The sequence below is a fragment of the Lichenostomus cassidix genome, chromosome 2, assembly GCF_008360975.1.
Source record: "Lichenostomus cassidix isolate B80296 chromosome 2, HeHo_3.0, whole genome shotgun sequence".
Classification (NCBI taxonomy): domain Eukaryota; kingdom Metazoa; phylum Chordata; class Aves; order Passeriformes; family Meliphagidae; genus Lichenostomus; species Lichenostomus cassidix.
This window is the reverse complement of record NC_139482.1, coordinates 17,153,130-17,165,769: the sequence shown is the minus strand read 5'-3', so window position 1 is coordinate 17,165,769 and position 12,640 is coordinate 17,153,130. Positions and strand designations below refer to the sequence as shown.

At 40.2% G+C, this 12,640-nt stretch overlaps 1 protein-coding gene across 9 annotated transcripts in view; it reads left to right on the top strand.

Annotated features, from left to right (window-relative positions):
- KIAA1217 (KIAA1217 ortholog) overlaps nt 1-12,640 on the top strand; it is a 354,324-nt gene that overhangs the window by 201,480 nt on the left and 140,204 nt on the right. The window contains exon 1 of one of the 9 annotated variants that reach the window (XM_085050507.1): nt 4,886-5,021. The exons of the other annotated variants lie outside the window; for them this stretch is intronic. The gene's annotated coding sequence lies outside the window, so the exon portion shown is untranslated. Of the gene's footprint in view, nt 1-4,885; nt 5,022-12,640 lie in introns of those variants that run through there. 9 annotated transcript variants of the gene reach the window in all.

Genomic DNA, 12,640 nt, shown 5'->3' with positions numbered 1-12,640 from the left:
GATCCACTCACTTCTCAGTGGTGCCAAACAACACAGGACAAGAGGCAACAGGCAGAAACTGATGGACAGGAAGCTCCACCTGAATATGAGGAAGAAATTCCTCACTGTGTGGGAGATGGAGCACTGGAGCAGGGTGCCCAGAGAGGTTGTGGACTCTCCTTTACTGGAGAGACTCCAGAGCTGCCTGAACACAATCCTGTGCCATGTGCCCTAGGATGGCCCTGCTTGAGCAGGGAGCTTGGACCAGGTGACTCACTGTGGCCCCTTCCAACCTGACCCACTCTGTGATCTTCATTCCACTGTATGGATAGTTTGGGGTTTGGCTTAATACTTCCAGAGACCATCTGAACTGTAATTACTTAAAAATACATCTACAAAAGGATATATAATTTCTTTATTGAAACCATCAGCAAAAATTAAAGTTTTTGTTATTTAAAGTTTTCAATCAAACGAGGAATAAATTAATAGTACTGTCAGTTGTAAAGTAGCTATGCAGCTTTGCTTTCTTTCTTTGGTGCGTCTTTCCTTCTTTCTTCTTAGATCTGACTTCTGTTTTGAGAAAACCAAATTTGTAATATAAATTGATAATAGCCTAAGTTAAAAAAAAAAGCTGCCTCTATCCAGTTTATACTTTGTATAGTCTAGACAGTCTGCATTCGTAAGTATCCTGCTATTGCATTAAGCTGTTGCAAGGTTGACAGTAATAAAGAGAAGAACTAATTTTTCCCCATGCTGCAGTGGTGGGCCTTCCAGGTTTGTGTGGGTGACCCCCAGAGGTTTGCAATATCACGGTCAGCTGCATTGCCTCAGCACAAGAAGCAGAAAAATTCATCTCCGGGGTCTTTTACTAGGGTTTAAATGCAGAGGAGGGGAATTTGTAAAAAAGAAATGCAGTTGCCAAGAATTCAGAACAACATTTTCCTGGGTTTTTTTCCTGAAATTTCAGTCTGAATGAAACAAATCAATCTCAGTTTTGTCCCAGTCTCAGCAGGTACCTTTTTAAACTTTAATTTGCTTTCTTTATTTATTTTTGGTTGTTTTTTTTTTTTTTTTTAAAGAAGCTATTTGTTTTAGTGGTATTTCCTAATTCAGGAAGCAGAATTTCTGAAATGCTATGAAGAAATTTTGTCTCAGCCAAAAGGAGGAATGCTGAAATGCTTTGAATGTTAATATTTTCATGAGGAGTAACTACTTTAATATATAGACTGTGAAAATTTGGATCAGTTTCAGATGAAAAGTCTGCCACCTTTATGCAGATGAGTCAAGAACTAAGTGTGTAAACATGGGAGCTCATTCATTAACATGGTAAATATTTAGTTAAACTGAGTCTCTTAAGCTCTGCTCCCACAACATTATTCCTCAAGCCCCTATAAAAAAGCACCTTTGAACTGAAATTTTCCAAAGGATAAAAGTTATTTTTTGTTTCCCAGATAATTGTGATCTAAAACATTTCTTCATATCAAGAGTATGTTAAACTCCCTATAACATTCATTTCAACCAGTAGTTCCTCTCTTTTAAAAGAAATGAATGTTTCATTATATAAAATAGAAGTCTAGTGTACGTGTCACTTTCAGCTCTCCATCTGTCATGAAATAAATAATTTAAAGGGGAAAAAAAGCATCTAGAGTATGTGCTAATGAGTCAAGTGTACAGATGCTTTTATTAGTGTTCTTGGTGGGGCTGAGTATTATTTCACACAGGCTTTTTGAGCTTTGCTGACAGCTACAACTCACCTGTAGGGTGTGGGTGGTGGAGTCAACCAATTAATTACTCAGAAAAACAATGCCAACACTAAAATGCACCCTGACATATGTTATGCTGTACTGGGTTTCCGTCTGTACTTTCCTGAGTTTGGGTCACGTTCTCTACAAAGTCTCCAGGCTGTGAATAGAGGTTTGTGGCTGATGAGAAATGTGCTTCCAATATTTCTTGCTGCCTGACTGGGGTTGTCATCATTTCTGCCTGTAGTTCTCAGGCTGTGGATTGCTAGTGCTTTATAAGCACTGGGAATAATACTGAGTTTATGGAAGACCTTTAAAATTACATGCTACCCAGCAAGAGAGAGAGGGACTCTATTTGTAAAGCTCCTTGAAAAGCACACTGGACTGCAAAAGTGTTTTTCCTCCATCCCCTTGACTCTCCTGCTGTTCCAAACCCAGCATAACATTCACTAATGATCCTCTCTGCAAACACCCACCCTGTGCTTTGTTCCACCTGTTGGTGAAGCCTCAGTTTTGTCATCTCTGGAGGCTTCTGACCATTTCTTCATGGTCTGAAGGGATCAGCTTTGTCTGTGGAGCACCCTTTCTTTCCAGAACTTGAGCTTGGCTTGCATAGCTCCCTCCTGCCACAGAGCACTGAAGTGAGGCCAGCTACCAAATATTTCTCTGAAATGTGTGCTCATTGTATATTTGAATTAACGCAATCTCATATTTGTATATAAATGCTACTTTTAAGCTATTTCCTTCATAGAATAGCAAAAGATTCCTTCCTCCCCTCACTGTGGTGAGGGTGGGGAGCCTGTGGAGGGGAGGCATGGCTGTGAAAGCACGAATGAGTCTGGGGAAATGTCAGGGACAGCCTGTGGACCTGTGCCATCAGCCAAGTGTGTCCAGGCAGCAGTGACCTTCAGCGTCCCTCAGCCATCTCGTGCCAGTGGCCAGGGTCAGTGGAATCACCACATGACCTTTCCCATGGGAAAGCTTTCTCCCACAGCATATTTGTAGAAGTCTGTTGTATTCAGGCTTGGAGAGGAGGGGAGTTTAGCCCTCTGTTTATGCTACGGAGCAGATTGGTGGTTGCTGACAGTGAAGCATTTTGCACAGCATAAAGCTGTTTGGATAATGAGATGCTAAGATGAGGACATCAGAGTTCATACCACTTTAAAAGTCCATGTAATTATTTTAAATACTGGAAATATTACTTGAAGGAGTGTCTCTGTGCTGTTGTGTCGCAAGATTGAAACAATAGCACATTCTACTTGAGACCTTGAAAATATTTTTCTCTTTCTAGAAAGATTGATACAACTTTCCCACCACTTGCATTGAAAGTTGGCAAGATGCTGAGAGGCAGTTAGTTTTACTCTTTAAGTTAACTTGTGCAGTCATGTTTGTACCTGGATGGAGAGACATGATTTACTCAACTGTACATAAGAAAATTTCAGCTGTGGGAAAAAAGTCTTAGAATGTGTTTACTTTTACTTCTTTTCTTTGCTGAAGGTTCAGAAAACTCATACTCCTGATTTAAATGACCATCAAAATTTCATTCAATATCTTGAGAAGAAAACAAAGACATGTTCCAGCACACCTACAACTGGTAGAGAATTTAAGAGAGATTGGAATTATAATACGTGATATTGGTTTATAATGAAGGCAGACACTGTTTTAGAAAAACTAACCCAAGTGTTAAAATCCATGTTCTACCTTGGTTTGCAGTCATGCACATCCAAAATTTAAGGCTTTAAGTTGCATGAATCACAGAGAATTTGACATTGGCACGCAAGGATTTTAAAAGCATTTTTATGTCCTTTAAGAGAGGTGACCAGCTTTATATTCAGTTTTAATATGTAGGGAGAGTAGCATCTGTTGCAGATACTATTTTAAGCTCTGTGAAGTTAGCTAGAACTCATTCAGCTGATGAGCCAGGGCATGAAGGGTTTCTCTGAAAAATAAATGGAGAAATAGAACAAAATCTTCTCCAGATAGAACTGAGCAGAAGGTGACAATTCAGGGCTCTGAGTACAACAGAGATGCATTTAGATACGAAAAAGAATGCCCACCTGCTAGCTTCAAACTGTTGGCCCCAGGAAAAACAAGCTTTGGTCTTAGCTCTTCATCCAAGATCAGTAGGTAGCTGAAGGTGTGTACAGCAGTGTTTGTGCAATGAGAGTTTAGGGCACTGGCCAAGGAGCCTTCCCAGCTTTCCAAAGCATTGCAGGTAGGATTTTGACTCATTCCTCTGACTGTGCAGATGAGCCGTAAGCTCTGACGAGACAGCAGGAATTTCCCCAGTGAAAGGAAATTGCCAGGTGGTTTAAAGCCAGTATGTCCAACTCTACCCAATTTCCGTGTGCCAGTGCTGTAGGATGAGGCAGAAGGGTCATGGCCAGTGCTGTCGCGGCCTGGTGGTCTGTGGCTGCTGGCAGCTTCTGGGGACAGCAGGGATTTGGAAAGGCCATGGGCTATTCATAAATGTGCCAGAGAGGTCAGGAGTTTATTACAGGAGCACAGAGGAAATCACCTGCTCACCTGGCTCCCTAAATTCAGCTAGATTTGTGATACATGTAAAATCAGTCAGGATAATTTTAATAATATCTGAAAAGCTCAGATACTGGTTCACTGAGGCAGAGTAGTTAAATTTGATAGGCAACCAAATAACATAGGATGAGAACAGTGTAAAAACCTTGGAATTATAGGACTGAAAATATCCTTCAGTATTTCTACTGAAAGCAGAGAAAAAAGAAGAGGATGATTTTGCTTTTTTATTAAAAAACAGCAAACAAAACAGATGGAAGACATCTCGGATTTGTATCGTCCCAGTGTGAAGCACCAAAGGGTATTTTTTTCTGTTTTTCATTTTGAACGTGGGGGTGGAGATAGATTAATGGGTTTTGGTTTAGCCTCTAGTTCTTAAATGTCTTGCACTTGAAAACAGTGTTTTTCTCCTCCTTTATACCAGATGTTGCACTCTGGAGAATAATTTCTTACTGTTTTCCAAGTTCAGTGAACTGCCTTGTATTTTAATGATGTTGGTTAGGAAATGTACCAGTTCATAACCAATGATGTACCTAAGGCTGTTTATAGACTTCAGTATGGGATCCATCACAACTGAAATGGCTTAGGAAGATGAAACTTGATCCTTTTGGACAGCTGTGTACTTATACTGAGGAGAGACAATCAAATGAGGAAGGATGACACTGATTTTTTAACATGATGATATGTTTGGGAGCTTGCAGTTATTTAAACAATTCTTCAGGATTTACAGGATCAGAATGATTCCCCCAGGTAGCAGGGCAGCTCACAGTAAGTTCAGATCATTGATGAGATGCATAGGCTGTGTATGTTAACGTAATTTAGATAATATTTGTGAGCATATTTTTTTGCTTTTATAGGGATGGCTTAGTGAAATATGAACAATTTCCTGGTGGATTTCTTTTGTTTTCTCTTTGTGGACAGGGTGTAGCACTAGGCATTTCTCTGAAGCTCTCAGTTCCACTGCCAAGTATTATTTCCAGCAAACTTAATTGTGAGAGTTCATTTACTACTGCTCACTCCATTACACTTTTTCCTTTGTTTTGCAGCATGTTTCTCTGCTTGCTTCTTTTGCTTTCTTTTATGCACCCGTTAAGCCCTGAACAAGCTGCTTGAATAAGTTTGTTCCTTAAGATTTTCTGCCTTTAAATCCCTCTTCCCGACTGGCACATTCCTGTGTGAGATCTGTGCCTGCCATGGCATCCTAGTGGACTAACACGGTGCAGCTGCACGGCTGCTTAGCACAAGCAATCTCACTAATTAACAGAGGCTCCCCTTAGGGAGTGGAATCTCAGTTCAGTGCTCACCCTGAAGGAGTTGTCTAAAATGGATCAGATGACATGTGTCTTAAAAATGCCCCCTGATTTTGAAAGGTGATAAGCTAACACTTAAAAACACCCTGTGGGAATCTACAATGTAGGTGTCCTGGATTAGTGTTAGGGAAGACCAGTGTTTGGATAGTTTTGTCTTCTAAAAAATTGTAATTAGTGCATTGCCATATTTGACTTTTTTTTGTTAAAGTTTGAGCTCTGTGAGGAAGGAGCCATCTAACTTCTTCTTGTACAGTGTTTAATAAGTAGTGGATGCTGTTATGATGTTGGCTAATAAGATTAATTACAATTTTTAGAGCTTTAGGGTCAAGGCTGAGAAAAGCACACGTTACTGGGCAATACAAAGCGTGCAAAACTCAGTTGAAAATTCAGAATTCTTACTGCAGATCCTGCCCTGTGTCATGAATAATACTGAGATACCTAAGGATTTTTAGATAATTTTTTGGAACAGCTTCCTCAATCAGGTTACAAATAGAAAGCACAAAGCACTGTATGGTGCATTTGCTTTACATAGTGACACCGCTGTGGGAGTAGTGCAAAAACCAGTAGAAGGAAGAAAAAAATATAGTTGGTGTAGTTACAATTTGAGGATACGACGATGTATAAAATATCACATAGGGCATAGAATCAAATATTAGCTGGGAAGGATGCCAGAAAGGCTTATGTTTTCAGTTCAGAAGTGCTTTTAGTTATGTCTTTTTTTTGTTTTAATTAAAGTACTGTTTTTTTCTCCTATGGCCTTTCCTTCAAAGGCTTCTCATGTAGATGTTTATTAGTAAACAGCTGCTTGCAATGAAAGACCATTTCTTTAAAGCCACTGTGGTTTCTGATGTTGATTGGGGACTGGTTGAGCTTCTGTTTGTCCTAATATAAACCAGATAAGAATATGTAAGTGTTCTTAAACCAGGCAGATAACTCAAAGAAAAGCTACATAAAGACCAGATAACAATCATGATTATTTATAGAGCTTCTGACCCTTAGAAATCCTTGAAGTAAAACAAATCATTAAAGTGTACCTAAAGCACATCCTTATGTGAAAGCTTTTATTATATATAATTGCTATCTATACATTATCTACCTATATATTATGTGTGTGTGTGTGTGTGTGTGTGTGTAAAAATAATGGCTATTGCAAACATGTTTATTGAGCTCTCATATGAGGTAGATGCATGAGAACACTGTCAAGTAAGATGCTTGATATTTAGATATTAGAATTACTGGTGTTGTCAGTTGGTGTCTTGTTTGTTCAAAATGCTTAAAAGATGGGATTTATTGGAGATTGGAATCTATAAGATTGAATTCTCTAAAAATTCTCTATATAAAAATACAGTTCAAATCTCTAAGATACAAATTCTTTAAGTTACAGTTACATAGTAACCACTCTCATGTTAAAAATTTGAAGCAAGGTACTTGTGGTTGAGTACCAGATATATGTTGGTTTTTAAAATGGGGTGGTTTTGTCCAGTGTAGAGTTGAAAGAGGTTTGACATCTAGAAGCTTAACATTTTCTACAATCTTGAAGCTTGCTAAACAGTTAAAAGATGCTAAGCTGCAACAGTACTTATGTTGGTGATCTGAGTGTATTCTCACAGTGATGGATAATCAGGAAAATATTATCTCTAGGATGGGGGAAATATAACTTAACGCAAATACATGACTATAGCTTTACTTGATTTGCTTTACTGAGGCACAGAGGCCAGTGGCTATAATAATCCAAAAGATGGAGCTTCTGTGAACACCAGAATTAGACTATTAGCTTGTAGATGATTTGTTACGGAAATGTTTTAGTACTGTGAAGGGAAAAAAAAGTGTATTTTTTTTCCTTATATTCACAGAAGTTGAGTAGTGGTCCACGTTTCTCCAACAACAAAATGATGTAACGGAACAGGGGACAAGGAGAGCAATGATCTAAGTTAGGGAGTGGCTCCAGGGACAAAGTGCCATAAGAGGTTAGATGGCTGAATGAGACATGATGGAAGTTACAGAGCTGCAAGTTTCTAGGGACTGGGAGAGAATTCTGGAGCAGCATCACTGTTTGCATCACTGTTCTTACCCAATTTCCTGGGTACCTACTTCAAGCTGGTGGTGTAAACAGGCTACTGGAGTAGCTGGACCCTGGGTCTAGTCCTTCTTATTCCTGAAATAATCTCTAGGCCACAATAACCCCTGGGTGACAAGGATGAAGTACAACATGACACCAGGAGAAGAACCAGGTTTGGGGAAAAAAGTGACAGCTGTGCCATTTGAGTCCCCTGCCATATGCGCTGAGCCCAGAAGGTCTGTTGTTCTCCCAGTCTCACAAGGCTGCATTTTTTCAACTGATCCCCAATATCCTTCTTCAAATAGTTTTTCTTCTTCCTAGGAAATTGTTTTCTTGTCAGTAATTTCTCCTTCGCCATGCTATTGTTTGAATTGTTTCTTGAGGGTGCTTTGACCTTCTCCTCGCCTGACTTGGCTATGTAGTTTTCCAGGCTTTTTCAGTAGCTGGTCTGTAGTACAAATAAAGGCCTGTTTGCATGCAGCCCCCTTGCTTTGTTCCAGGTATGGAAGTCAGAGGAATGGGAGGCAGGAGTGTATTGTTGAAAATTTTTCATTCACATCCATCCTTGTGTCGCGCTAAGTTAGACTGTCACCTGCTTAGTGACATGCAGTTTATATCATCTTACATATGACCTTTGACTTTTTCCTGCTAAATTGAGCTTGAACTTGTGAAACTTTAATGTCAGAAGGCTAGAGCAGGTCAGAGCAGCATAAGAATGTAAGCTACAGTTCACCATACTATTACATTTGAGCTTTACTAAACATAGTACCAATTGCCTTTAAAGAAATGCTATTGACTTAGAATTTGCAATTTGTCTTGGAAGAGTTGTGCATGTGATAAATGAAGATATTAGACAGTATGTGTAGAGAAAATTTTCCTTTGTATTTCAGCTTATTTATCCTCTTGCTGATGTGTTGTACCTTTGGTCCATACATCATCTCTTTGTTTGGTTGATTTGGGTTGTTCTGGGTTTTTTTTTCAGAAGAAAACATAACTGTATATCCACAGCAGTAATAGGTAACCTAGTAGTCATGAACCACTTTTCCTTAGTTGACATCTCTTGAGAAAGACGGTATCTTGATACTGATTTATAAGGGGCTCTGTATTTGTTATAAATTCAATTTAGAATAAGTTAACATTACTTGAAAGGGTATTTTCAATGCTAATAGGATTAAGTGGTCTGACTTCTATTTATCCCCTAATAAAGCATACATGTGCAATAGAATTTTTTTTTGTAATGTATTTACCTAAATACTCTTGACTATTCAGTAAAATTGGTATCCAAGGTATGTGTACATTTGGGTACTTATTTATGGGGGTAAAGATTTTTATTCTAGGACATGCTTATTAGTGTCTCTCTGCTGATTTTCTGCACTTTGTCACTGTGTGTTTTGATTACAAAACATCATCAAAACCCAAATGAACTGGGTAAAGAATTTAGTTGTGACCTATGATCTCTTTCTTTCTATAAACTTACTCAGAACTAAATGTTTCTTTGACAGTGATTGATGAGGGTAGCATGAGGACTTTAAGTCCTTAGAATTTATTTTACCTGAAGAGCAGAAAGAATAAATTTGGTTTTCATTGTCTGCTTACTCATTAATAACTTTGACTGGGATATCTGATTTGAGAGCCTGGAGAACAAGGCAGCGTATCTGAGCTGCTTCTGAGGTTTTGTGGCCAAGTGCCTTTCTGGTTCCTTTTTCTGGAGGTTTTGTGGCCATTGGCTCATAGTGATTAAGAACATTGTGTCAAACCTTTAAAAAGTCTAAACTATGTAGAATTGACAATAGTCTGGTATTTATCTTAGTAGCTTAGTTCAGGGGATTTTTTTGTTATGTAATTGCATCCAGAAGTGGAGAGTTTTCACCTGTATGTAAGGTACATGCAAAATTGATTCTTGGCCTCATGTGCTTTCTTCTAATTCCAACTTGAAAACAGACTTGCTGCATTTTTTTGCCACCATGAGGCACTTCAATTAATACTTTCTAACTACAGAGCTTGTTTTTTCCTGGGACTGCCTCAGAAGAAGTATCAACCAAAGAAGACTGTGGCAAGATTTATAGATGAGGGGCAGCAAGATGTGAGGGAGGAAGAAAAGAACTCAGTAGTTTACGAAAATATAAATAATCTATTGCAATTAAAGGTCTTGGAACTCTTGTCAAAGCTCTTGTGAATGTTGCCATTTAAGTGCACTGTTCATGCCTGCGTACATCATCTTATTTCCAGCACTGTTTGATCACCAGCACTAAAGCTCCAATCTCACCCCTGGGACAAGCAGCATCCTTCTGGCTAGCTTTTATTAGATTAACAGAAGGGAGGCTTACTACTCATGTCCCCAGTGAGGCAGAGGTATTTCTCATTTCTAGAAGAACAGAATGAAGGAAGCACATTCCTCCACTTTTAGCAAGACCTTCTGGGACCTTGTGAACCTAAAGCTTCCTCCTCAGACAGCAGCAGCAGCAACCTATGTGGCCTGGCTGGCCATCAAACCTCTGCCACTACAGAAACCATAAAGCTTTAACAAAGAAGGAAGGGCTAAGCTAAAGTTTTACAAATTCAGTGGAATGGAGTGAGGAGTGTTTTGGATAGAAAGATAGGCTCAGAGACAAGGAACGGAAAGACACCCAGGTTTAATACTGCTTTCTTCCTCCTGCCTGAGAAGAAAGGTTACCCTGCTGTTGGTGGCTCAGTTGTCCTGAGGAGTTCCTCTGGGAGAAGAAGAGGACAGTGACAGGTGGCCTTGCTTGATTTCTGGCTCCTCAGTAAAAGAGTAAGGCTCCAGTCAGTCCCTCAGGCAAGTAATTTTGCTGGAGGAGCAGGTCTCTGGGGAACAAGACTTGGTGGGGGGGGAAGTGTAATAAAGAAATGTAGTAAATGATACAGTAAATTGTTTAGAGAGCAGGTTGTAAATTTTTTAACCTTTCTAACATACTTTATTAATGGAAAAGTCTTTGTAATAGAGAAAATAGGCAGAGGATGCAGCTTAGACTGGAATACTTCACTGCACAAAGGGAAATTCCTCCTTTGTGTAGTAGGAAATGCCATAAATGCACATTCCTTGTGAGGTGTAACCATTGTACACAGCAAATACATATCCAGACTTTTTCAGGAAAAGCATGAGCCTTCAAATAGAAAACGGGGTTAAAGCAAATTAAATTCAATCCCTTTCTTGGCTGCACTGTGTGGATCATTGGCTAGTCCCTGAGGCAGCTCCCAAAGGCATTTTGTCTTTGTCCTTGTGCCTGTGAACATTTGCAAGGTGAAATTGTACCATGTCCTGTGGCTTTGCTAGGTTTGCAGTTTGCAAGGGAGTCAGATGATTTGGAGTCAGGTGATTTGATTGAAAAAGATGTTTGGACATACTTCTGCATACTGCTGTGATCTGGGGTGAATTGAGTAAACCTCTGTTACCTGCTGCTGTTGGAAACAGAGAGGCAATGACTGCAGGGTGGAAATAAAAGGCAAGTCAGAAACTGAGTTACTCACCTCTGTTGTCTTGCTGGCTGCCTTTGGAGCAGTGCTGAGTTGTGGTTGTGAAACTCTGCCCTGCATTTGCTCACGTCATATTTGATTTGCAAACCTGCATGTTAGAGTGGCAGGTCAGTGCCTCTTGCTCTGGCTGGAAACGCCCTCATTCCCTCTTCTCTGCAGCTGCTGAGAGCCTTTCCAGAGCATGCCTCTGTCTGAGAAAGGATGCAGACACTGAAGTGATGATATGTGGAGCGGAAGCACAAATGGGGATTATTTAGTACACAGGGCAGGCAAGCTCTGTCACTCAGCCCTGTGAGAGGGAACTCTGCATTTCCCTTTCTTCAAGAAATTTAATCTGCTGGAAGTGCCTGTACATGACACTTCTGGACTTGCTGGTCCTGTCCTGTTTGTCTGCATATCTCACTCTGGCATATATATTCTTTCATATTGGTCTTCTAAAAAGAAAATCCAATGTCTCTTCACCTTCTAAGTGTTTGCAGTGAAGGATAGTACTGCAGAGTGAATATTAAGCATCTTGTCACTTCTGTAGAAATGCTCCATGCATTTCACAGCAGAAGTTAAAAATGCAGACCTGAAGGAAGGTGATTTCACTTGCCGCAAAGGTGCCTGGAAGGATTGGGAACTTGATCTCTTTCATAAACACACAGATACAGTGTTCAAGATACTCTGTCCTGCACCTGGTGTTTAGGTTTTAAGGTCTGCTCTTCCCTTGGGGCCATGTTTGACATAACTGATACGTGTAGCATTTACGTGCACTATGTCCCTGAGATACCGACATGAAGTGTGGGAGGATGCTAGGCAGAGAAAGCAAGGTTGCTTCCTCCTCTTTTGGAGTTCTTGTTCAGTAAAAGATCACAGGATTGTCTCGAATTTGTTTTACTCATCAGAGACCATATGGAAAGGAAGAGGAATACCAGAACCCTGACAGTGTTAGAAGTAGAAGGTTCTTATTCATGGTGTTCTTCAGAAATTAAAGTGCAATATAAATGTTAAGACCTTAGCTTAAGTCTAACAAGTAAACCTCTATTAGAGTAAAAACAGGCCACCACTTACCAATGATCTTGGAAGCCAGTAGAATGAAGGAGGGGATTCTGCCTTCATGCCAGGCAAGTCCTCAAACATAGCTGATGGTCACTGAGAAGCTTGCTCACTGTGGCTTAGATTGCTCCACACTATAAAAATATATCTTACCAATGTCCCCTGGGGCCTTTTCATTCAGATTCTACCAGAGTGTCCTCTTCAACCAAATTTTAGAAGCTGACCTCCAAGAAGCTGAATCCCAAGTGGCCTGTAATCCACTCTTAAAAATTGCAGAGTCAAAGAGCAGGCAGTTTGTGGAGTTCCTGAGGGAGCAGAGCAGCAGTGAAAGCAGGACCTGGGGCTGTTCCACACCCCAGGGCAGCACTGCAGTGTGGGCAGTGGTGTCTCTGTGGGACCATCGCCCCAAGGGGGCATGGAGAGTCCTTTCCATCTTCTCCTGTAGCTGTCTCAATACAGGGACCACACTGCATGGGAGCCAGACC